Source organism: Eleutherodactylus coqui, chromosome 9 (genome assembly GCF_035609145.1).
Source record: "Eleutherodactylus coqui strain aEleCoq1 chromosome 9, aEleCoq1.hap1, whole genome shotgun sequence".
NCBI classification, from domain to species: Eukaryota; Metazoa; Chordata; class Amphibia; order Anura; family Eleutherodactylidae; genus Eleutherodactylus; species Eleutherodactylus coqui.
In genome coordinates this window covers 130,120,700-130,144,027 of record NC_089845.1, presented here as the reverse complement: position 1 = coordinate 130,144,027, position 23,328 = coordinate 130,120,700, and the positions used below count along the sequence as shown (strand labels likewise).

The 23,328-nt window shown below is 55.6% G+C and overlaps 18 non-coding genes across 18 annotated transcripts; all 18 read right to left on the bottom strand.

Moving 5' to 3' along the window:
• Positions 1-48: 48 nt before the first annotated feature.
• LOC136579361 (5S ribosomal RNA) lies at positions 49-168 on the bottom strand. Its single transcript, XR_010786842.1, has one exon. It is a non-coding gene; the product is annotated as a 5S ribosomal RNA (ribosomal RNA).
• Positions 169-1,883: 1,715 nt separating this feature from the next.
• LOC136579239 (5S ribosomal RNA) lies at positions 1,884-2,002 on the bottom strand. The gene has a single exon (XR_010786724.1). It is a non-coding gene; the product is annotated as a 5S ribosomal RNA (ribosomal RNA).
• A 681-nt stretch (positions 2,003-2,683) lies between these two features.
• On the bottom strand, positions 2,684-2,803 carry LOC136579321 (5S ribosomal RNA). The gene has a single exon (XR_010786803.1). It is a non-coding gene; the product is annotated as a 5S ribosomal RNA (ribosomal RNA).
• A 1,714-nt stretch (positions 2,804-4,517) lies between these two features.
• Positions 4,518-4,636, bottom strand: LOC136579238 (5S ribosomal RNA). Its single transcript, XR_010786723.1, has one exon. It is a non-coding gene; the product is annotated as a 5S ribosomal RNA (ribosomal RNA).
• Positions 4,637-5,317: 681 nt separating this feature from the next.
• On the bottom strand, positions 5,318-5,437 carry LOC136579360 (5S ribosomal RNA). Its single transcript, XR_010786841.1, has one exon. It is a non-coding gene; the product is annotated as a 5S ribosomal RNA (ribosomal RNA).
• A 1,715-nt stretch (positions 5,438-7,152) lies between these two features.
• Positions 7,153-7,271, bottom strand: LOC136579259 (5S ribosomal RNA). The gene has a single exon (XR_010786743.1). It is a non-coding gene; the product is annotated as a 5S ribosomal RNA (ribosomal RNA).
• A 672-nt stretch (positions 7,272-7,943) lies between these two features.
• LOC136579319 (5S ribosomal RNA) lies at positions 7,944-8,063 on the bottom strand. The gene has a single exon (XR_010786801.1). It is a non-coding gene; the product is annotated as a 5S ribosomal RNA (ribosomal RNA).
• A 1,747-nt stretch (positions 8,064-9,810) lies between these two features.
• Positions 9,811-9,929, bottom strand: LOC136579237 (5S ribosomal RNA). The gene has a single exon (XR_010786722.1). It is a non-coding gene; the product is annotated as a 5S ribosomal RNA (ribosomal RNA).
• A 672-nt stretch (positions 9,930-10,601) lies between these two features.
• LOC136579318 (5S ribosomal RNA) lies at positions 10,602-10,721 on the bottom strand. The gene has a single exon (XR_010786800.1). It is a non-coding gene; the product is annotated as a 5S ribosomal RNA (ribosomal RNA).
• A 1,714-nt stretch (positions 10,722-12,435) lies between these two features.
• Positions 12,436-12,554, bottom strand: LOC136579256 (5S ribosomal RNA). Its single transcript, XR_010786741.1, has one exon. It is a non-coding gene; the product is annotated as a 5S ribosomal RNA (ribosomal RNA).
• Positions 12,555-13,217: 663 nt separating this feature from the next.
• On the bottom strand, positions 13,218-13,337 carry LOC136579317 (5S ribosomal RNA). The gene has a single exon (XR_010786799.1). It is a non-coding gene; the product is annotated as a 5S ribosomal RNA (ribosomal RNA).
• Positions 13,338-15,057: 1,720 nt separating this feature from the next.
• LOC136579236 (5S ribosomal RNA) lies at positions 15,058-15,176 on the bottom strand. Its single transcript, XR_010786721.1, has one exon. It is a non-coding gene; the product is annotated as a 5S ribosomal RNA (ribosomal RNA).
• Positions 15,177-15,848: 672 nt separating this feature from the next.
• Positions 15,849-15,968, bottom strand: LOC136579316 (5S ribosomal RNA). The gene has a single exon (XR_010786798.1). It is a non-coding gene; the product is annotated as a 5S ribosomal RNA (ribosomal RNA).
• A 1,714-nt stretch (positions 15,969-17,682) lies between these two features.
• LOC136579235 (5S ribosomal RNA) lies at positions 17,683-17,801 on the bottom strand. The gene has a single exon (XR_010786720.1). It is a non-coding gene; the product is annotated as a 5S ribosomal RNA (ribosomal RNA).
• Positions 17,802-18,473: 672 nt separating this feature from the next.
• On the bottom strand, positions 18,474-18,593 carry LOC136579315 (5S ribosomal RNA). Its single transcript, XR_010786797.1, has one exon. It is a non-coding gene; the product is annotated as a 5S ribosomal RNA (ribosomal RNA).
• Positions 18,594-20,307: 1,714 nt separating this feature from the next.
• LOC136579426 (5S ribosomal RNA) lies at positions 20,308-20,426 on the bottom strand. Its single transcript, XR_010786898.1, has one exon. It is a non-coding gene; the product is annotated as a 5S ribosomal RNA (ribosomal RNA).
• Positions 20,427-21,098: 672 nt separating this feature from the next.
• On the bottom strand, positions 21,099-21,218 carry LOC136579359 (5S ribosomal RNA). Its single transcript, XR_010786840.1, has one exon. It is a non-coding gene; the product is annotated as a 5S ribosomal RNA (ribosomal RNA).
• Positions 21,219-22,965: 1,747 nt separating this feature from the next.
• LOC136579425 (5S ribosomal RNA) lies at positions 22,966-23,084 on the bottom strand. The gene has a single exon (XR_010786897.1). It is a non-coding gene; the product is annotated as a 5S ribosomal RNA (ribosomal RNA).
• Between the last annotated feature and the right edge of the window lie 244 nt (positions 23,085-23,328).

Below are 23,328 nucleotides of genomic sequence, written 5' to 3'. Positions count from 1 at the left end.
GAGCAGCTCCGTGCTGGCTCGACTGGGGAAAAGAAGAAGAGAGGCAGGAGTCTACAGCACCCGGTATTCCCAGGAGGTCTCCCATCCAAGTACTGTCCGAGCCCAACCCTGCTTAGCTTCCGAGAGCGGAGGGGATCAGGCGTTTCCAGGGTGGTATGGCCGGTAGACGCTAGCCAGCTGCCCCGAGTCGCCCGGGTAGCTTACCTCGGGCTGCCGTTCCCACACCTTTGGCCCAGCCGGGGGCCGGCTCCCCAGATCCGAGGCTGCAAGGGCCGGGGGCGGCTCTCGTACCGACCCGTGTTGCAGAGACGTGACACTCCCCAGCAGCAGGTGCCCTTCAAAAGGTGGGGCCAAGGCATTCCATGCTAAGGCTGAGAAAAGATTCAGGGTGCCAAAGAAAGAAAGAGAGACCCAGAGAGCCCGACGCCTGGCCAGGTGTCCAGGGGCCACTTGTGGCAGGGCATGCTAAGAGGGTGGACAGCCATTGGCTTCTTTCTGGTTCCCCCCCACCACCACCACCACCTTTATCTTCTTCCGCTGCGTTCTAGCTCGGCCTGCAGCTCACCGCTCGTTGCCTCCAACAGCCTTGCTGCTGCTGCTGCCGCCACCGCCGGAGTGTCCCAGAGTGACATCCTGGTCCCCTCCAGAATTGTCATACATCTCTGTCTTATGTGGATGCACTGTGCAAAGCTGTCATGTCTATTTTCTCTGTGCGTGTTGCACAGCTGCAGCGTCTGAAGGGTTAACTCCCTTAAAGTCATTGCCTGTGAGCTCTGCTGCTGCTGAATGTATCCATCTTACAGTGCCATGTGACGTGGTGGGGATGAATCTATACATATGTGTGATTGGCTTCCACAAGAGAGTTCAGTGGAGTGAAGTCTAAGTCTGCTCTGCTGAGAAGCACCCATCTTCCACCCGAGGGTTCGCTAGCACAGAGACGCACGAGGGCACCATTAGCCCTTGCCTTGCCGAAGATGGAGGAGAAGGAAAGGCCGCCTAAGCCTATGTGACGCGCATGGGAGTGAGGGAGACCAAATATCTTTCTTCCCCAAGAGTCCTAGTCCAAGGGAGCCATGGTAAGTAACTGCCTCCTCTTGGGACTATACCTTTCCTACAGCAAGATCCGTGCTGAAGTCTGCCGAACCCCTGAAAATAACCTAAAGTCGGTTTACCATTCCTATGCCGCCGTCCGCAGTCTGGATCACCGTCTAGTGGTACACCTTTAGCCGACAGCCACGCGCGTTGCAGTCCACGAGAGCGGGCTGATAGCTACTGCCGTTCTGTGGCCATGGACTTTCAGCTGGAGTTTTCCGAAGAATGCTAATCTACCTGCGCTGTAAAGTCTGCCTGCTGAAGTGTGTTGTACCGTGTTTTCAAAGTCACTCGTAAAGTTTCACCGGGCCTCTACCGGTCCGGAGGACCCGAGGTACTGTACGCTCGTCCGGTCTTATTTATCCGCCGTGTATGAATGCCGCTGTGGGGAACGGTGGCGTCGCAGACTGACAACTACAACCCCATCCTACCTGGTATTGTCTTTCCGGATAGCAAGCTACCAAACACAGGGTCTGTTTCTGTACATTTCTCGTTTCTTTCTTACCAAAAAGGGGTAAGTGTAGAAGGAAGGGGGTGGTACAGTAGTTTTCTTTTTCTTTTTCTACCACAGATTTCTTTCAATGTCCCTGTAGGGCATTGGAAGCAGAAAGAAAGCTGTGAGGGCTATGATAATGCAGTGCGGTGCTTTCCTGGCATTAGGGGGTTAAAGAGCAGCAGACGGAAAGCAAACGACAAAAAGCAAGTATGTGCGCCCTTGAAAAAGGCTGAGGGAAGAAAAGGTCCTAAAGGGAGGAGTGCGACTCCTGCTGGTGCCGGTGAGGAAAAGCAAAAGCCTACAGCACCTGGTATTCCCAGGCGGTCTCCCATCCAAGTACTAACCAGGCCCGACCCTGCTTAGCTTCCGAGATCAGACGAGATCGGGCGTGTTCAGGGTGGTGTGGCCGTAGGCAGAGACAGGCCTCTCGCTTTCTGCTCTTCTGCTTCACAGTGCCGACGACGCTGCTGACGCTGCTGACGCTGCTGCTGTTCTTTGCACGGCTCCACACCAGGCCCGTTCCTCTTGGCCTTCCCCTCCCTCAACTCTCTGCAGCCTCATGCTGCCGCTGCTTGCGCGCGACCAGGTGAGGCGCACTTCCAAGAGCCAAGGCTCCTTCACAATCTCAAGTCTTTCTTTTCCTCCACCAGCAATGCAAAAATCAGCGGCAGACAACATTTCTTTTTAGCCACTTCGCTCAACTATATACCTTACAAGTGGGACAGATTTACCCCTCCGTCACAAGCTCCTACCAACTCACGGTCGCACGGCCTTGTTGAGCGGGAGCTGGAACATCCTCCCAAATCCAGTCGCCTCCAAGAACTCCCAAAGCCCCCTAATCCTTCTCGCTGACCTTGGAAAAGAGCACCCGATTTACCAGCAGCGTCCAGGAATTACCGGCCAGTCGGCAACCCTTGCCCGGGGCCTTTGTGCGCAAGCCGCTTTTAACTCTGTCCTTTGCGGGCGGAGACAGGGGGTGCGAGGGGGGGCTTTCGGCTTTAGGCCCCTAGCGGCCACCGAGGGTCTTGCTTCTTTCTGGGAAGCTAGGAGCAGCTCCGTGCTGGCTCGACTGGGGAAAAGAAGAAGAGAGGCAGGAGTCTACAGCACCCGGTATTCCCAGGAGGTCTCCCATCCAAGTACTGTCCGAGCCCAACCCTGCTTAGCTTCCGAGAGCGGAGGGGATCGGGCGTTTCCAGGGTGGTATGGCCGGTAGACGCTAGCCAGCTGCCCCGAGTCGCCCGGGTAGCTTACCTCGGGCTGCCGTTCCCACACCTTTGGCCCAGCCGGGGGCCGGCTCCCCAGATCCGAGGCTGCAAGGGCCGGGGGCGGCTCTCGTACCGACCCGTGTTGCAGAGACGTGACACTCCCCAGCAGCAGGTGCCCTTCAAAAGGTGGGGCCAAGGCATTCCATGCTAAGGCTGAGAAAAGATTCAGGGTGCCAAAGAAAGAAAGAGAGACCCAGAGAGCCCGACGCCTGGCCAGGTGTCCAGGGGCCACTTGTGGCAGGGCATGCTAAGAGGGTGGACAGCCATTGGCTTCTTTCTGGTTCCCCCCACCACCACCACCACCTTTATCTTCTTCCGCTGCGTTCTAGCTCGGCCTGCAGCTCACCGCTCGTTGCCTCCAACAGCCTTGCTGCTGCTGCTGCCGCCGCCGCCGGAGTGTCCCAGAGTGACATCCTGGTCCCCTCCAGAATTGTCATACATCTCTGTCTTATGTGGATGCACTGTGCAAAGCTGTCATGTCTATTTTCTCTGTGCGTGTTGCACAGCTGCAGCGTCTGAAGGGTTAACTCCCTTAAAGTCATTGCCTGTGAGCTCTGCTGCTGCTGAATGTATCCATCTTACAGTGCCATGTGACGTGGTGGGGATGAATCTATACATATGTGTGATTGGCTTCCACAAGAGAGTTCAGTGGAGTGAAGTCTAAGTCTGCTCTGCTGAGAAGCACCCATCTTCCACCCGAGGGTTCGCTAGCACAGAGACGCACGAGGGCACCATTAGCCCTTGCCTTGCCGAAGATGGAGGAGAAGGAAAGGCCGCCTAAGCCTATGTGACGCGCATGGGAGTGAGGGAGACCAAATATCTTTCTTCCCCAAGAGTCCTAGTCCAAGAGAGCCATGGTAAGTAACTGCCTCCTCTTGGGACTATACCTTTCCTACAGCAAGATCCGTGCTGAAGTCTGCCGAACCCCTGAAAATAACATAAAGTCGGTTTACCATTCCTATGCCGCCGTCCGCAGTCTGGATCACCGTCTAGTGGTACACCTTTAGCCGACAGCCACGCGCGTTGCAGTCCACGAGAGCGGGCTGATAGCTACTGCCGTTCTGTGGCCATGGACTTTCAGCTGGAGTTTTCCGAAGAATGCTAATCTACCTGCGCTGTAAAGTCTGCCTGCTGAAGTGTGTTGTACCGTGTTTTCAAAGTCACTCGTAAAGTTTCACCGGGCCTCTACCGGTCCGGAGGACCCGAGGTACTGTACGCTCGTCCGGTCTTATTTATCCGCCGTGTATGAATGCCGCTGTGGGGAACGGTGGCGTCGCAGACTGACAACTACAACCCCATCCTACCTGGTATTGTCTTTCCGGATAGCAAGCTACCAAACACAGGGTCTGTTTCTGTACATTTCTCGTTTCTTTCTTACCAAAAAGGGGTAAGTGTAGAAGGAAGGGGGTGGTACAGTAGTTTTCTTTTTCTTTTTCTACCACAGATTTCTTTCAATGTCCCTGTAGGGCATTGGAAGCAGAAAGAAAGCTGTGAGGGCTATGATAATGCAGTGCGGTGCTTTCCTGGCATTAGGGGGTTAAAGAGCAGCAGACGGAAAGCAAACGACAAAAAGCAAGTAAGTGCGCCCTTGAAAAAGGCTGAGGGAAGAAAAGGTCCTAAAGGGAGGAGTGCGACTCCTGCTGGTGCCGGTGAGGAAAAGCAAAAGCCTACAGCACCTGGTATTCCCAGGCGGTCTCCCATCCAAGTACTAACCAGGCCCGACCCTGCTTAGCTTCCGAGATCAGACGAGATCGGGCGTGTTCAGGGTGGTGTGGCCGTAGGCAGAGACAGGCCTCTCGCTTTCTGCTCTTCTGCTTCACAGTGCCGACGACGCTGCTGACGCTGCTGACGCTGCTGCTGTTCTTTGCACGGCTCCACACCAGGCCCGTTCCTCTTGGCCTTCCCCTCCCTCAACTCTCTGCAGCCTCATGCTGCCGCTGCTTGCGCACGACCGGGTGAGGCGCACTTCCAAGAGCCAAGGCTCCTTCACAATCTCAAGTCTTTCTTTTCCTCCACCAGCAATGCAAAAATCAGCGGCAGACAACATTTCTTTTTAGCCACTTCGCTCAACTATATACCTTACAAGTGGGACAGATTTACCCCTCCGTCACAAGCTCCTACCAACTCACGGTCGCACGGCCTTGTTGAGCGGGAGCTGGAACATCCTCCCAAATCCAGTCGCCTCCAAGAACTCCCAAAGCCCCCTAATCCTTCTCGCTGACCTTGGAAAAGAGCACCCGATTTACCAGCAGCGTCCAGGAATTACCGGCCAGTCGGCAACCCTTGCCCGGGGCCTTTGTGCGCAAGCCGCTTTTAACTCTGTCCTTTGCGGGCGGAGACAGGGGGTGCGAGGGGGGGCTTTCGGCTTTAGGCCCCTAGCGGCCACCGAGGGTCTTGCTTCTTTCTGGGAAGCTAGGAGCAGCTCCGTGCTGGCTCGACTGGGGAAAAGAAGAAGAGAGGCAGGAGTCTACAGCACCCGGTATTCCCAGGAGGTCTCCCATCCAAGTACTGTCCGAGCCCAACCCTGCTTAGCTTCCGAGAGCGGAGGGGATCAGGCGTTTCCAGGGTGGTATGGCCGGTAGACGCTAGCCAGCTGCCCCGAGTCGCCCGGGTAGCTTACCTCGGGCTGCCGTTCCCACACCTTTGGCCCAGCCGGGGGCCGGCTCCCCAGATCCGAGGCTGCAAGGGCCGGGGGCGGCTCTCGTACCGACCCGTGTTGCAGAGACGTGACACTCCCCAGCAGCAGGTGCCCTTCAAAAGGTGGGGCCAAGGCATTCCATGCTAAGGCTGAGAAAAGATTCAGGGTGCCAAAGAAAGAAAGAGAGACCCAGAGAGCCCGACGCCTGGCCAGGTGTCCAGGGGCCACTTGTGGCAGGGCATGCTAAGAGGGTGGACAGCCATTGGCTTCTTTCTGGTTCCCCCCCACCACCACCACCACCTTTATCTTCTTCCGCTGCGTTCTAGCTCGGCCTGCAGCTCACCGCTCGTTGCCTCCAACAGCCTTGCTGCTGCTGCTGCCGCCACCGCCGGAGTGTCCCAGAGTGACATCCTGGTCCCCTCCAGAATTGTCATACATCTCTGTCTTATGTGGATGCACTGTGCAAAGCTGTCATGTCTATTTTCTCTGTGCGTGTTGCACAGCTGCAGCGTCTGAAGGGTTAACTCCCTTAAAGTCATTGCCTGTGAGCTCTGCTGCTGCTGAATGTATCCATCTTACAGTGCCATGTGACGTGGTGGGGATGAATCTATACATATGTGTGATTGGCTTCCACAAGAGAGTTCAGTGGAGTGAAGTCTAAGTCTGCTCTGCTGAGAAGCACCCATCTTCCACCCGAGGGTTCGCTAGCACAGAGACGCACGAGGGCACCATTAGCCCTTGCCTTGCCGAAGATGGAGGAGAAGGAAAGGCCGCCTAAGCCTATGTGACGCGCATGGGAGTGAGGGAGACCAAATATCTTTCTTCCCCAAGAGTCCTAGTCCAAGGGAGCCATGGTAAGTAACTGCCTCCTCTTGGGACTATACCTTTCCTACAGCAAGATCCGTGCTGAAGTCTGCCGAACCCCTGAAAATAACCTAAAGTCGGTTTACCATTCCTATGCCGCCGTCCGCAGTCTGGATCACCGTCTAGTGGTACACCTTTAGCCGACAGCCACGCGCGTTGCAGTCCACGAGAGCGGGCTGATAGCTACTGCCGTTCTGTGGCCATGGACTTTCAGCTGGAGTTTTCCGAAGAATGCTAATCTACCTGCGCTGTAAAGTCTGCCTGCTGAAGTGTGTTGTACCGTGTTTTCAAAGTCACTCGTAAAGTTTCACCGGGCCTCTACCGGTCCGGAGGACCCGAGGTACTGTACGCTCGTCCGGTCTTATTTATCCGCCGTGTATGAATGTCGCTGTGGGGAACGGTGGCGTCGCAGACTGACAACTACAACCCCATCCTACCTGGTATTGTCTTTCCGGATAGCAAGCTACCAAATACAGGGTCTGTTTCTGTACATTTCTCGTTTCTTTCTTACCAAAAAGGGGTAAGTGTAGAAGGAAGGGGGTGGTACAGTAGTTTTCTTTTTCTTTTTCTACCACAGATTTCTTTCAATGTCCCTGTAGGGCATTGGAAGCAGAAAGAAAGCTGTGAGGGCTATGATAATGCAGTGCGGTGCTTTCCTGGCATTAGGGGGTTAAAGAGCAGCAGACGGAAAGCAAACGACAAAAAGCAAGTAAGTGCGCCCTTGAAAAAGTGTGAGGGAAGAAAAGGTCCTAAAGGGAGGAGTGCGACTCCTGCTGGTGCCGGTGAGGAAAAGCAAAAGCCTACAGCACCTGGTATTCCCAGGCGGTCTCCCATCCAAGTACTAACCAGGCCCGACCCTGCTTAGCTTCCAAGATCAGACGAGATCGGGCGTGTTCAGGGTGGTGTGGCCGTAGGCAGAGACAGGCCTCTCGCTTTCTGCTCTTCTGCTTCACAGTGCCGACGACGCTGCTGACGCTGCTGCTGTTCTTTGCACGGCTCCACACCAGGCCCGTTCCTCTTGGCCTTCCCCTCCCTCAACTCTCTGCAGCCTCATGCTGCCGCTGCTTGCGCGCGACCGGGTGAGGCGCACTTCCAAGAGCCAAGGCTCCTTCACAATCTCAAGTCTTTCTTTTCCTCCACCAGCAATGCAAAAATCAGCGGCAGACAACATTTCTTTTTAGCCACTTCGCTCAACTATATACCTTACAAGTGGGACAGATTTACCCCTCCGTCACAAGCTCCTACCAACTCACGGTCGCACGGCCTTGTTGAGCGGGAGCTGGAACATCCTCCCAAATCCAGTCGCCTCCAAGAACTCCCAAAGCCCCCTAATCCTTCTCGCTGACCTTGGAAAAGAGCACCCGATTTACCAGCAGCGTCCAGGAATTACCGGCCAGTCGGCAACCCTTGCCCGGGGCCTTTGTGCGCAAGCCGCTTTTAACTCTGTCCTTTGCGGGCGGAGACAGGGGGTGCGAGGGGGGGCTTTCGGCTTTAGGCCCCTAGCGGCCACCGAGGGTCTTGCTTCTTTCTGGGAAGCTAGGAGCAGCTCCGTGCTGGCTCGACTGGGGAAAAGAAGAAGAGAGGCAGGAGTCTACAGCACCCGGTATTCCCAGGAGGTCTCCCATCCAAGTACTGTCCGAGCCCAACCCTGCTTAGCTTCCGAGAGCGGAGGGGATCGGGCGTTTCCAGGGTGGTATGGCCGGTAGACGCTAGCCAGCTGCCCCGAGTCGCCCGGGTAGCTTACCTCGGGCTGCCGTTCCCACACCTTTGGCCCAGCCGGGGGCCGGCTCCCCAGATCCGAGGCTGCAAGGGCCGGGGGCGGCTCTCGTACCGACCCGTGTTGCAGAGACGTGACACTCCCCAGCAGCAGGTGCCCTTCAAAAGGTGGGGCCAAGGCATTCCATGCTAAGGCTGAGAAAAGATTCAGGGTGCCAAAGAAAGAAAGAGAGACCCAGAGAGCCCGACGCCTGGCCAGGTGTCCAGGGGCCACTTGTGGCAGGGCATGCTAAGAGGGTGGACAGCCATTGGCTTCTTTCTGGTTCCCCCCACCACCACCACCACCTTTATCTTCTTCCGCTGCGTTCTAGCTCGGCCTGCAGCTCACCGCTCGTTGCCTCCAACAGCCTTGCTGCTGCTGCTGCCGCCGCCGCCGGAGTGTCCCAGAGTGACATCCTGGTCCCCTCCAGAATTGTCATACATCTCTGTCTTATGTGGATGCACTGTGCAAAGCTGTCATGTCTATTTTCTCTGTGCGTGTTGCACAGCTGCAGCGTCTGAAGGGTTAACTCCCTTAAAGTCATTGCCTGTGAGCTCTGCTGCTGCTGAATGTATCCATCTTACAGTGCCATGTGACGTGGTGGGGATGAATCTATACATATGTGTGATTGGCTTCCACAAGAGAGTTCAGTGGAGTGAAGTCTAAGTCTGCTCTGCTGAGAAGCACCCATCTTCCACCCGAGGGTTCGCTAGCACAGAGACGCACGAGGGCACCATTAGCCCTTGCCTTGCCGAAGATGGAGGAGAAGGAAAGGCCGCCTAAGCCTATGTGACGCGCATGGGAGTGAGGGAGACCAAATATCTTTCTTCCCCAAGAGTCCTAGTCCAAGAGAGCCATGGTAAGTAACTGCCTCCTCTTGGGACTATACCTTTCCTACAGCAAGATCCGTGCTGAAGTCTGCCGAACCCCTGAAAATAACCTAAAGTCGGTTTACCATTCCTATGCCGCCGTCCGCAGTCTGGATCACCGTCTAGTGGTACACCTTTAGCCGACAGCCACGCGCGTTGCAGTCCACGAGAGCGGGCTGATAGCTACTGCCGTTCTGTGGCCATGGACTTTCAGCTGGAGTTTTCCGAAGAATGCTAATCTACCTGCGCTGTAAAGTCTGCCTGCTGAAGTGTGTTGTACCGTGTTTTCAAAGTCACTCGTAAAGTTTCACCGGGCCTCTACCGGTCCGGAGGACCCGAGGTACTGTACGCTCGTCCGGTCTTATTTATCCGCCGTGTATGAATGCCGCTGTGGGGAACGGTGGCGTCGCAGACTGACAACTACAACCCCATCCTACCTGGTATTGTCTTTCCGGATAGCAAGCTACCAAACACAGGGTCTGTTTCTGTACATTTCTCGTTTCTTTCTTACCAAAAAGGGGTAAGTGTAGAAGGAAGGGGGTGGTACAGTAGTTTTCTTTTTCTTTTTCTACCACAGATTTCTTTCAATGTCCCTGTAGGGCATTGGAAGCAGAAAGAAAGCTGTGAGGGCTATGATAATGCAGTGCGGTGCTTTCCTGGCATTAGGGGGTTAAAGAGCAGCAGACGGAAAGCAAACGACAAAAAGCAAGTAAGTGCGCCCTTGAAAAAGGGTGAGGGAAGAAAAGGTCCTAAAGGGAGGAGTGCGACTCCTGCTAAAGGTCCTAAAGGGAGGAGTGCGACTCCTGCTGGTGCCGGTGAGGAAAAGCAAAAGCCTACAGCACCTGGTATTCCCAGGCGGTCTCCCATCCAAGTACTAACCAGGCCCGACCCTGCTTAGCTTCCGAGATCAGACGAGATCGGGCGTGTTCAGGGTGGTGTGGCCGTAGGCAGAGACAGGCCTCTCGCTTTCTGCTCTTCTGCTTCACAGTGCCGACGACGCTGCTGACGCTGCTGCTGTTCTTTGCACGGCTCCACACCAGGCCCGTTCCTCTTGGCCTTCCCCTCCCTCAACTCTCTGCAGCCTCATGCTGCCGCTGCTTGCGCGCGACCGGGTGAGGCGCACTTCCAAGAGCCAAGGCTCCTTCACAATCTCAAGTCTTTCTTTTCCTCCACCAGCAATGCAAAAATCAGCGGCAGACAACATTTCTTTTTAGCCACTTCGCTCAACTATATACCTTACAAGTGGGACAGATTTACCCCTCCGTCACAAGCTCCTACCAACTCACGGTCGCACGGCCTTGTTGAGCGGGAGCTGGAACATCCTCCCAAATCCAGTCGCCTCCAAGAACTCCCAAAGCCCCCTAATCCTTCTCGCTGACCTTGGAAAAGAGCACCCGATTTACCAGCAGCGTCCAGGAATTACCGGCCAGTCGGCAACCCTTGCCCGAGGCCTTTGTGCGCAAGCCGCTTTTAACTCTGTCCTTTGCGGGCGGAGACAGGGGGTGCGAGGGGGGGCTTTCGGCTTTAGGCCCCTAGCGGCCACCGAGGGTCTTGCTTCTTTCTGGGAAGCTAGGAGCAGCTCCGTGCTGGCTCGACTGGGGAAAAGAAGAAGAGAGGCAGGAGTCTACAGCACCCGGTATTCCCAGGAGGTCTCCCATCCAAGTACTGTCCGAGCCCAACCCTGCTTAGCTTCCGAGAGCGGAGGGGATCGGGCGTTTCCAGGGTGGTATGGCCGGTAGACGCTAGCCAGCTGCCCCGAGTCGCCCGGGTAGCTTACCTCGGGCTGCCGTTCCCACACCTTTGGCCCAGCCGGGGGCCGGCTCCCCAGATCCGAGGCTGCAAGGGCCGGGGGCGGCTCTCGTACCGACCCGTGTTGCAGAGACGTGACACTCCCCAGCAGCAGGTGCCCTTCAAAAGGTGGGGCCAAGGCATTCCATGCTAAGGCTGAGAAAAGATTCAGGGTGCCAAAGAAAGAAAGAGAGACCCAGAGAGCCCGACGCCTGGCCAGGTGTCCAGGGGCCACTTGTGGCAGGGCATGCTAAGAGGGTGGACAGCCATTGGCTTCTTTCTGGTTCCCCCCACCACCACCACCACCTTTATCTTCTTCCGCTGCGTTCTAGCTCGGCCTGCAGCTCACCGCTCGTTGCCTCCAACAGCCTTGCTGCTGCTGCTGCCGCCGCCGCCGGAGTGTCCCAGAGTGACATCCTGGTCCCCTCCAGAATTGTCATACATCTCTGTCTTATGTGGATGCACTGTGCAAAGCTGTCATGTCTATTTTCTCTGTGCGTGTTGCACAGCTGCAGCGTCTGAAGGGTTAACTCCCTTAAAGTCATTGCCTGTGAGCTCTGCTGCTGCTGAATGTATCCATCTTACAGTGCCATGTGACGTGGTGGGGATGAATCTATACATATGTGTGATTGGCTTCCACAAGAGAGTTCAGTGGAGTGAAGTCTAAGTCTGCTCTGCTGAGAAGCACCCATCTTCCACCCGAGGGTTCGCTAGCACAGAGACGCACGAGGGCACCATTAGCCCTTGCCTTGCCGAAGATGGAGGAGAAGGAAAGGCCGCCTAAGCCTATGTGACGCGCATGGGAGTGAGGGAGACCAAATATCTTTCTTCCCCAAGAGTCCTAGTCCAAGAGAGCCATGGTAAGTAACTGCCTCCTCTTGGGACTATACCTTTCCTACAGCAAGATCCGTGCTGAAGTCTGCCGAACCCCTGAAAATAACCTAAAGTCGGTTTACCATTCCTATGCCGCCGTCCGCAGTCTGGATCACCGTCTAGTGGTACACCTTTAGCCGACAGCCACGCGCGTTGCAGTCCACGAGAGCGGGCTGATAGCTACTGCCGTTCTGTGGCCATGGACTTTCAGCTGGAGTTTTCCGAAGAATGCTAATCTACCTGCGCTGTAAAGTCTGCCTGCTGAAGTGTGTTGTACCGTGTTTTCAAAGTCACTCGTAAAGTTTCACCGGGCCTCTACCGGTCCGGAGGACCCGAGGTACTGTACGCTCGTCCGGTCTTATTTATCCGCCGTGTATGAATGCCGCTGTGGGGAACGGTGGCGTCGCAGACTGACAACTACAACCCCATCCTACCTGGTATTGTCTTTCCGGATAGCAAGCTACCAAACACAGGGTCTGTTTCTGTACATTTCTCGTTTCTTTCTTACCAAAAAGGGGTAAGTGTAGAAGGAAGGGGGTGGTACAGTAGTTTTCTTTTTCTTTTTCTACCACAGATTTCTTTCAATGTCCCTGTAGGGCATTGGAAGCAGAAAGAAAGCTGTGAGGGCTATGATAATGCAGTGCGGTGCTTTCCTGGCATTAGGGGGTTAAAGAGCAGCAGACGGAAAGCAAACGACAAAAAGCAAGTAAGTGCGCCCTTGAAAAAGGGTGAGGGAAGAAAAGGTCCTAAAGGGAGGAGTGCGACTCCTGCTGGTGCCGGTGAGGAAAAGCAAAAGCCTACAGCACCTGGTATTCCCAGGCGGTCTCCCATCCAAGTACTAACCAGGCCCGACCCTGCTTAGCTTCCGAGATCAGACGAGATCGGGCATGTTCAGGGTGGTGTGGCCGTAGGCAGAGACAGGCCTCTCGCTTTCTGCTCTTCTGCTTCACAGTGCCGCTGACGCTGCTGCTGTTCTTTGCACGGCTCCACACCAGGCCCGTTCCTCTTGGCCTTCCCCTCCCTCAACTCTCTGCAGCCTCATGCTGCCGCTGCTTGCGCACGACCGGGTGAGGCGCACTTCCAAGAGCCAAGGCTCCTTCACAATCTCAAGTCTTTCTTTTCCTCCACCAGCAATGCAAAAATCAGCGGCAGACAACATTTCTTTTTAGCCACTTCGCTCAACTATATACCTTACAAGTGGGACAGATTTACCCCTCCGTCACAAGCTCCTACCAACTCACGGTCGCACGGCCTTGTTGAGCGGGAGCTGGAACATCCTCCCAAATCCAGTCGCCTCCAAGAACTCCCAAAGCCCCCTAATCCTTCTCGCTGACCTTGGAAAAGAGCACCCGATTTACCAGCAGCGTCCAGGAATTACCGGCCAGTCGGCAACCCTTGCCCGGGGCTTTTGTGCGCAAGCCGCTTTTAACTCTGTCCTTTGCGGGCGGAGACAGGGGGTGCGAGGGGGGGCTTTCGGCTTTAGGCCCCTAGCGGCCACCGAGGGTCTTGCTTCTTTCTGGGAAGCTAGGAGCAGCTCCGTGCTGGCTCGACTGGGGAAAAGAAGAAGAGAGGCAGGAGTCTACAGCACCCGGTATTCCCAGGAGGTCTCCCATCCAAGTACTGTCCGAGCCCAACCCTGCTTAGCTTCCGAGAGCGGAGGGGATCGGGCGTTTCCAGGGTGGTATGGCCGGTAGACGCTAGCCAGCTGCCCCGAGTCGCCCGGGTAGCTTACCTCGGGCTGCCGTTCCCACACCTTTGGCCCAGCCGGGGGCCGGCTCCCCAGATCCGAGGCTGCAAGGGCCGGGGGCGGCTCTCGTACCGACCCGTGTTGCAGAGACGTGACACTCCCCAGCAGCAGGTGCCCTTCAAAAGGTGGGGCCAAGGCATTCCATGCTAAGGCTGAGAAAAGATTCAGGGTGCCAAAGAAAGAAAGAGAGACCCAGAGAGCCCGACGCCTGGCCAGGTGTCCAGGGGCCACTTGTGGCAGGGCATGCTAAGAGGGTGGACAGCCATTGGCTTCTTTCTGGTTCCCCCCACCACCACCACCACCACCACCTTTATCTTCTTCCGCTGCGTTCTAGCTCGGCCTGCAGCTCACCGCTCGTTGCCTCCAACAGCCTTGCTGCTGCTGCTGCCGCCGCCGCCGGAGTGTCCCAGAGTGACATCCTGGTCCCCTCCAGAATTGTCATACATCTCTGTCTTATGTGGATGCACTGTGCAAAGCTGTCATGTCTATTTTCTCTGTGCGTGTTGCACAGCTGCAGCGTCTGAAGGGTTAACTCCCTTAAAGTCATTGCCTGTGAGCTCTGCTGCTGCTGAATGTATCCATCTTACAGTGCCATGTGACGTGGTGGGGATGAATCTATACATATGTGTGATTGGCTTCCACAAGAGAGTTCAGTGGAGTGAAGTCTAAGTCTGCTCTGCTGAGAAGCACCCATCTTCCACCCGAGGGTTCGCTAGCACAGAGACGCACGAGGGCACCATTAGCCCTTGCCTTGCCGAAGATGGAGGAGAAGGAAAGGCCGCCTAAGCCTATGTGACGCGCATGGGAGTGAGGGAGACCAAATATCTTTCTTCCCCAAGAGTCCTAGTCCAAGGGAGCCATGGTAAGTAACTGCCTCCTCTTGGGACTATACCTTTCCTACAGCAAGATCCGTGCTGAAGTCTGCCGAACCCCTGAAAATAACCTAAAGTCGGTTTACCATTCCTATGCCGCCGTCCGCAGTCTGGATCACCGTCTAGTGGTACACCTTTAGCCGACAGCCACGCGCGTTGCAGTCCACGAGAGCGGGCTGATAGTTACTGCCGTTCTGTGGCCATGGACTTTCAGCTGGAGTTTTCCGAAGAATGCTAATCTACCTGCGCTGTAAAGTCTGCCTGCTGAAGTGTGTTGTACCGTGTTTTCAAAGTCACTCGTAAAGTTTCACCGGGCCTCTACCGGTCCGGAGGACCCGAGGTACTGTACGCTCGTCCGGTCTTATTTATCCGCCGTGTATGAATGCCGCTGTGGGGAACGGTGGCGTCGCAGACTGACAACTACAACCCCATCCTACCTGGTATTGTCTTTCCGGATAGCAAGCTACCAAACACAGGGTCTGTTTCTGTACATTTCTCGTTTCTTTCTTACCAAAAAGGGGTAAGTGTAGAAGGAAGGGGGTGGTACAGTAGTTTTCTTTTTCTTTTTCTACCACAGATTTCTTTCAATGTCCCTGTAGGGCATTGGAAGCAGAAAGAAAGCTGTGAGGGCTATGATAATGCAGTGCGGTGCTTTCCTGGCATTAGGGGGTTAAAGAGCAGCAGACGGAAAGCAAACGACAAAAAGCAAGTAAGTGCGCCCTTGAAAAAGTGTGAGGGAAGAAAAGGTCCTAAAGGGAGGAGTGCGACTCCTGCTGGTGCCGGTGAGGAAAAGCAAAAGCCTACAGCACCTGGTATTCCCAGGCGGTCTCCCATCCAAGTACTAACCAGGCCCGACCCTGCTTAGCTTCCGAGATCAGACGAGATCGGGCGTGTTCAGGGTGGTGTGGCCGTAGGCAGAGACAGGCCTCTCGCTTTCTGCTCTTCTGCTTCACAGTGCCGACGACGCTGCTGACGCTGCTGCTGTTCTTTGCACGGCTCCACACCAGGCCCGTTCCTCTTGGCCTTCCCCTCCCTCAACTCTCTGCAGCCTCATGCTGCCGCTGCTTGCGCGCGACCGGGTGAGGCGCACTTCCAAGAGCCAAGGCTCCTTCACAATCTCAAGTCTTTCTTTTCCTCCACCAGCAATGCAAAAATCAGCGGCAGACAACATTTCTTTTTAGCCACTTCGCTCAACTATATACCTTACAAGTGGGACAGATTTACCCCTCCGTCACAAGCTCCTACCAACTCACGGTCGCACGGCCTTGTTGAGCGGGAGCTGGAACATCCTCCCAAATCCAGTCGCCTCCAAGAACTCCCAAAGCCCCCTAATCCTTCTCGCTGACCTTGGAAAAGAGCAGCCGATTTACCAGCAGCGTCCAGGAATTACCGGCCAGTCGGCAACCCTTGCCCGGGGCCTTTGTGCGCAAGCCGCTTTTAACTCTGTCCTTTGCGGGCGGAGACAGGGGGTGCGAGGGGGGGCTTTCGGCTTTAGGCCCCTAGCGGCCACCGAGGGTCTTGCTTCTTTCTGGGAAGCTAGGAGCAGCTCCGTGCTGGCTCGACTGGGGAAAAGAAGAAGAGAGGCAGGAGTCTACAGCACCCGGTATTCCCAGGAGGTCTCCCATCCAAGTACTGTCCGAGCCCAACCCTGCTTAGCTTCCGAGAGCGGAGGGGATCGGGCGTTTCCAGGGTGGTATGGCCGGTAGACGCTAGCCAGCTGCCCCGAGTCGCCCGGGTAGCTTACCTCGGGCTGCCGTTCCCACACCTTTGGCCCAGCCGGGGGCCGGCTCCCCAGATCCGAGGCTGCAAGGGCCGGGGGCGGCTCTCGTACCGACCCGTGTTGCAGAGACGTGACACTCCCCAGCAGCAGGTGCCCTTCAAAAGGTGGGGCCAAGGCATTCCATGCTAAGGCTGAGAAAAGATTCAGGGTGCCAAAGAAAGAAAGAGAGACCCAGAGAGCCCGACGCCTGGCCAGGTGTCCAGGGGCCACTTGTGGCAGGGCATGCTAAGAGGGTGGACAGCCATTGGCTTCTTTCTGGTTCCCCCCACCACCACCACCACCTTTATCTTCTTCCGCTGCGTTCTAGCTCGGCCTGCAGCTCACCGCTCGTTGCCTCCAACAGCCTTGCTGCTGCTGCTGCCGCCGCCGCCGGAGTGTCCCAGAGTGACATCCTGGTCCCCTCCAGAATTGTCATACATCTCTGTCTTATGTGGATGCACTGTGCAAAGCTGTCATGTCTATTTTCTCTGTGCGTGTTGCACAGCTGCAGCGTCTGAAGGGTTAACTCCCTTAAAGTCATTGCCTGTGAGCTCTGCTGCTGCTGAATGTATCCATCTTACAGTGCCATGTGACGTGGTGGGGATGAATCTATACATATGTGTGATTGGCTTCCACAAGAGAGTTCAGTGGAGTGAAGTCTAAGTCTGCTCTGCTGAGAAGCACCCATCTTCCACCCGAGGGTTCGCTAGCACAGAGACGCACGAGGGCACCATTAGCCCTTGCCTTGCCGAAGATGGAGGAGAAGGAAAGGCCGCCTAAGCCTATGTGACGCGCATGGGAGTGAGGGAGACCAAATATCTTTCTTCCCCAAGAGTCCTAGTCCAAGGGAGCCATGGTAAGTAACTGCCTCCTCTTGGGACTATACCTTTCCTACAGCAAGATCCGTGCTGAAGTCTGCCGAACCCCTGAAAATAACCTAAAGTCGGTTTACCATTCCTATGCCGCCGTCCGCAGTCTGGATCACCGTCTAGTGGTACACCTTTAGCCGACAGCCACGCGCGTTGCAGTCCACGAGAGCGGGCTGATAGTTACTGCCGTTCTGTGGCCATGGACTTTCAGCTGGAGTTTTCCGAAGAATGCTAATCTACCTGCGCTGTAAAGTCTGCCTGCTGAAGTGTGTTGTACCGTGTTTTCAAAGTCACTCGTAAAGTTTCACCGGGCCTCTACCGGTCCGGAGGACCCGAGGTACTGTACGCTCGTCCGGTCTTATTTATCCGCCGTGTATGAATGCCGCTGTGGGGAACGGTGGCGTCGCAGACTGACAACTACAACCCCATCCTACCTGGTATTGTCTTTCCGGATAGCAAGCTACCAAACACAGGGTCTGTTTCTGTACATTTCTCGTTTCTTTCTTACCAAAAAGGGGTAAGTGTAGAAGGAAGGGGGTGGTACAGTAGTTTTCTTTTTCTTTTTCTACCACAGATTTCTTTCAATGTCCCTGTAGGGCATTGGAAGCAGAAAGAAAGCTGTGAGGGCTATGATAATGCAGTGCGGTGCTTTCCTGGCATTAGGGGGTTAAAGAGCAGCAGACGGAAAGCAAACGACAAAAAGCAAGTAAGTGCGCCCTTGAAAAAGTGTGAGGGAAGAAAAGGTCCTAAAGGGAGGAGTGCGACTCCTGCTGGTGCCGGTGAGGAAAAGCAAAAGCCTACAGCACCTGGTATTCCCAGGCGGTCTCCCATCCAAGTACTAACCAGGCCCGACCCTGCTTAGCTTCCGAGATCAGACGAGATCGGGCGTGTTCAGGGTGGTGTGGCCGTAGGCAGAGACAGGCCTCTCGCTTTCTGCTCTTCTGCTTCACAGTGCCGACGACGCTGCTGACGCTGCTGCTGTTCTTTGCACGGCTCCACACCAGGCCCGTTCCTCTTGGCCTTCCCCTCCCTCAACTCTCTGCAGCCTCATGCTGCCGCTGCTTGCGCGCGACCGGGTGAGGCGCACTTCCAAGAGCCAAGGCTCCTTCACAATCTCAAGTCTTTCTTTTCCTCCACCAGCAATGCAAAAATCAGCGGCAGACAACATTTCTTTTTAGCCACTTCGCTCAACTATATACCTTACAAGTGGGACAGATTTACCCCTCCGTCACAAGCTCCTACCAACTCACGGTCGCACGGCCTTGTTGAGCGGGAGCTGGAACATCCTCCCAAATCCAGTCGCCTCCAAGAACTCCCAAAGCCCCCTAATCCTTCTCGCTGACCTTGGAAAAGAGCAGCCGATTTACCAGCAGCGTCCAGGAATTACCGGCCAGTCGGCAACCCTTGCCCGGGGCCTTTGTGCGCAAGCCGCTTTTAACTCTGTCCTTTGCGGGCGGAGACAGGGGGTGCGAGGGGGGGCTTTCGGCTTTAGGCCCCTAGCGGCCACCGAGGGTCTTGCTTCTTTCTGGGAAGCTAGGAGCAGCTCCGTGCTGGCTCGACTGGGGAAAAGAAGAAGAGAGGCAGGAGTCTACAGCACCCGGTATTCCCAGGAGGTCTCCCATCCAAGTACTGTCCGAGCCCAACCCTGCTTAGCTTCCGAGAGCGGAGGGGATCGGGCGTTTCCAGGGTGGTATGGCCGGTAGACGCTAGCCAGCTGCCCCGAGTCGCCCGGGTAGCTTACCTCGGGCTGCCGTTCCCACACCTTTGGCCCAGCCGGGGGCCGGCTCCCCAGATCCGAGGCTGCAAGGGCCGGGGGCGGCTCTCGTACCGACCCGTGTTGCAGAGACGTGACACTCCCCAGCAGCAGGTGCCCTTCAAAAGGTGGGGCCAAGGCATTCCATGCTAAGGCTGAGAAAAGATTCAGGGTGCCAAAGAAAGAAAGAGAGACCCAGAGAGCCCGACGCCTGGCCAGGTGTCCAGGGGCCACTTGTGGCAGGGCATGCTAAGAGGGTGGACAGCCATTGGCTTCTTTCTGGTTCCCCCCACCACCACCACCACCTTTATCTTCTTCCGCTGCGTTCTAGCTCGGCCTGCAGCTCACCGCTCGTTGCCTCCAACAGCCTTGCTGCTGCTGCTGCCGCCGCCGCCGGAGTGTCCCAGAGTGACATCCTGGTCCCCTCCAGAATTGTCATACATCTCTGTCTTATGTGGATGCACTGTGCAAAGCTGTCATGTCTATTTTCTCTGTGCGTGTTGCACAGCTGCAGCGTCTGAAGGGTTAACTCCCTTAAAGTCATTGCCTGTGAGCTCTGCTGCTGCTGAATGTATCCATCTTACAGTGCCATGTGACGTGGTGGGGATGAATCTATACATATGTGTGATTGGCTTCCACAAGAGAGTTCAGTGGAGTGAAGTCTAAGTCTGCTCTGCTGAGAAGCACCCATCTTCCACCCGAGGGTTCGCTAGCACAGAGACGCACGAGGGCACCATTAGCCCTTGCCTTGCCGAAGATGGAGGAGAAGGAAAGGCCGCCTAAGCCTATGTGACGCGCATGGGAGTGAGGGAGACCAAATATCTTTCTTCCCCAAGAGTCCTAGTCCAAGGGAGCCATGGTAAGTAACTGCCTCCTCTTGGGACTATACCTTTCCTACAGCAAGATCCGTGCTGAAGTCTGCCGAACCCCTGAAAATAACCTAAAGTCGGTTTACCATTCCTATGCCGCCGTCCGCAGTCTGGATCACCGTCTAGTGGTACACCTTTAGCCGACAGCCACGCGCGTTGCAGTCCACGAGAGCGGGCTGATAGTTACTGCCGTTCTGTGGCCATGGACTTTCAGCTGGAGTTTTCCGAAGAATGCTAATCTACCTGCGCTGTAAAGTCTGCCTGCTGAAGTGTGTTGTACCGTGTTTTCAAAGTCACTCGTAAAGTTTCACCGGGCCTCTACCGGTCCGGAGGACCCGAGGTACTGTACGCTCGTCCGGTCTTATTTATCCGCCGTGTATGAATGCCGCTGTGGGGAACGGTGGCGTCGCAGACTGACAACTACAACCCCATCCTACCTGGTATTGTCTTTCCGGATAGCAAGCTACCAAACACAGGGTCTGTTTCTGTACATTTCTCGTTTCTTTCTTACCAAAAAGGGGTAAGTGTAGAAGGAAGGGGGTGGTACAGTAGTTTTCTTTTTCTTTTTCTACCACAGATTTCTTTCAATGTCCCTGTAGGGCATTGGAAGCAGAAAGAAAGCTGTGAGGGCTATGATAATGCAGTGCGGTGCTTTCCTGGCATTAGGGGGTTAAAGAGCAGCAGACGGAAAGCAAACGACAAAAAGCAAGTAAGTGCGCCCTTGAAAAAGGGTGAGGGAAGAAAAGGTCCTAAAGGGAGGAGTGCGACTCCTGCTGGTGCCGGTGAGGAAAAGCAAAAGCCTACAGCACCTGGTATTCCCAGGCGGTCTCCCATCCAAGTACTAACCAGGCCCGACCCTGCTTAGCTTCCGAGATCAGACGAGATCGGGCGTGTTCAGGGTGGTGTGGCCGTAGGCAGAGACAGGCCTCTCGCTTTCTGCTCTTCTGCTTCACAGTGCCGACGACGCTGCTGACGCTGCTGCTGTTCTTTGCACGGCTCCACACCAGGCCCGTTCCTCTTGGCCTTCCCCTCCCTCAACTCTCTGCAGCCTCATGCTGCCGCTGCTTGCGCGCGACCGGGTGAGGCGCACTTCCAAGAGCCAAGGCTCCTTCACAATCTCAAGTCTTTCTTTTCCTCCACCAGCAATGCAAAAATCAGCGGCAGACAACATTTCTTTTTAGCCACTTCGCTCAACTATATACCTTACAAGTGGGACAGATTTACCCCTCCGTCACAAGCTCCTACCAACTCACGGTCGCACGGCCTTGTTGAGCGGGAGCTGGAACATCCTCCCAAATCCAGTCGCCTCCAAGAACTCCCAAAGCCCCCTAATCCTTCTCGCTGACCTTGGAAAAGAGCAGCCGATTTACCAGCAGCGTCCAGGAATTACCGGCCAGTCGGCAACCCTTGCCCGGGGCCTTTGTGCGCAAGCCGCTTTTAACTCTGTCCTTTGCGGGCGGAGACAGGGGGTGCGAGGGGGGGCTTTCGGCTTTAGGCCCCTAGCGGCCACCGAGGGTCTTGCTTCTTTCTGGGAAGCTAGGAGCAGCTCCGTGCTGGCTCGACTGGGGAAAAGAAGAAGAGAGGCAGGAGTCTACAGCACCCGGTATTCCCAGGAGGTCTCCCATCCAAGTACTGTCCGAGCCCAACCCTGCTTAGCTTCCGAGAGCGGAGGGGGTCGGGCGTTTCCAGGGTGGTATGGCCGGTAGACGCTAGCCAGCTGCCCCGAGTCGCCCGGGTAGCTTACCTCGGGCTGCCGTTCCCACACCTTTGGCCCAGCCGGGGGCCGGCTCCCCAGATCCGAGGCTGCAAGGGCCGGGGGCGGCTCTCGTACCGACCCGTGTTGCAGAGACGTGACACTCCCCAGCAGCAGGTGCCCTTCAAAAGGTGGGGCCAAGGCATTCCATGCTAAGGCTGAGAAAAGATTCAGGGTGCCAAAGAAAGAAAGAGAGACCCAGAGAGCCCGACGCCTGGCCAGGTGTCCAGGGGCCACTTGTGGCAGGGCATGCTAAGAGGGTGGACAGCCATTGGCTTCTTTCTGGTTCCCCCCACCACCACCACCACCTTTATCTTCTTCCGCTGCGTTCTAGCTCGGCCTGCAGCTCACCGCTCGTTGCCTCCAACAGCCTTGCTGCTGCTGCTGCCGCCGCCGCCGGAGTGTCCCAGAGTGACATCCTGGTCCCCTCCAGAATTGTCATACATCTCTGTCTTATGTGGATGCACTGTGCAAAGCTGTCATGTCTATTTTCTCTGTGCGTGTTGCACAGCTGCAGCGTCTGAAGGGTTAACTCCCTTAAAGTCATTGCCTGTGAGCTCTGCTGCTGCTGAATGTATCCATCTTACAGTGCCATGTGACGTGGTGGGGATGAATCTATACATATGTGTGATTGGCTTCCACAAGAGAGTTCAGTGGAGTGAAGTCTAAGTCTGCTCTGCTGAGAAGCACCCATCTTCCACCCGAGGGTTCGCTAGCACAGAGACGCACGAGGGCACCATTAGCCCTTGCCTTGCCGAAGATGGAGGAGAAGGAAAGGCCGCCTAAGCCTATGTGACGCGCATGGGAGTGAGGGAGACCAAATATCTTTCTTCCCCAAGAGTCCTAGTCCAAGAGAGCCATGGTAAGTAACTGCCTCCTCTTGGGACTATACCTTTCCTACAGCAAGATCCGTGCTGAAGTCTGCCGAACCCCTGAAAATAACCTAAAGTCGGTTTACCATTCCTATGCCGCCGTCCGCAGTCTGGATCACCGTCTAGTGGTACACCTTTAGCCGACAGCCACGCGCGTTGCAGTCCACGAGAGCGGGCTGATAGCTACTGCCGTTCTGTGGCCATGGACTTTCAGCTGGAGTTTTCCGAAGAATGCTAATCTACCTGCGCTGTAAAGTCTGCCTGCTGAAGTGTGTTGTACCGTGTTTTCAAAGTCACTCGTAAAGTTTCACCGGGCCTCTACCGGTCCGGAGGACCCGAGGTACTGTACGCTCGTCCGGTCTTATTTATCCGCCGTGTATGAATGCCGCTGTGGGGAACGGTGGCGTCGCAGACTGACAACTACAACCCCATCCTACCTGGTATTGTCTTTCCGGATAGCAAGCTACCAAACACAGGGTCTGTTTCTGTACATTTCTCGTTTCTTTCTTACCAAAAAGGGGTAAGTGTAGAAGGAAGGGGGTGGTACAGTAGTTTTCTTTTTCTTTTTCTACCACAGATTTCTTTCAATGTCCCTGTAGGGCATTGGAAGCAGAAAGAAAGCTGTGAGGGCTATGATAATGCAGTGCGGTGCTTTCCTGGCATTAGGGGGTTAAAGAGCAGCAGACGGAAAGCAAACGACAAAAAGCAAGTAAGTGCGCCCTTGAAAAAGGGTGAGGGAAGAAAAGGTCCTAAAGGGAGGAGTGCGACTCCTGCTAAAGGTCCTAAAGGGAGGAGTGCGACTCCTGCTGGTGCCGGTGAGGAAAAGCAAAAGCCTACAGCACCTGGTATTCCCAGGCGGTCTCCCATCCAAGTACTAACCAGGCCCGACCCTGCTTAGCTTCCGAGATCAGACGAGATCGGGCGTGTTCAGGGTGGTGTGGCCGTAGGCAGAGACAGGCCTCTCGCTTTCTGCTCTTCTGCTTCACAGTGCCGACGACGCTGCTGACGCTGCTGCTGTTCTTTGCACGGCTCCACACCAGGCCCGTTCCTCTTGGCCTTCCCCTCCCTCAACTCTCTGCAGCCTCATGCTGCCGCTGCTTGCGCGCGACCGGGTGAGGCGCACTTCCAAGAGCCAAGGCTCCTTCACAATCTCAAGTCTTTCTTTTCCTCCACCAGCAATGCAAAAATCAGCG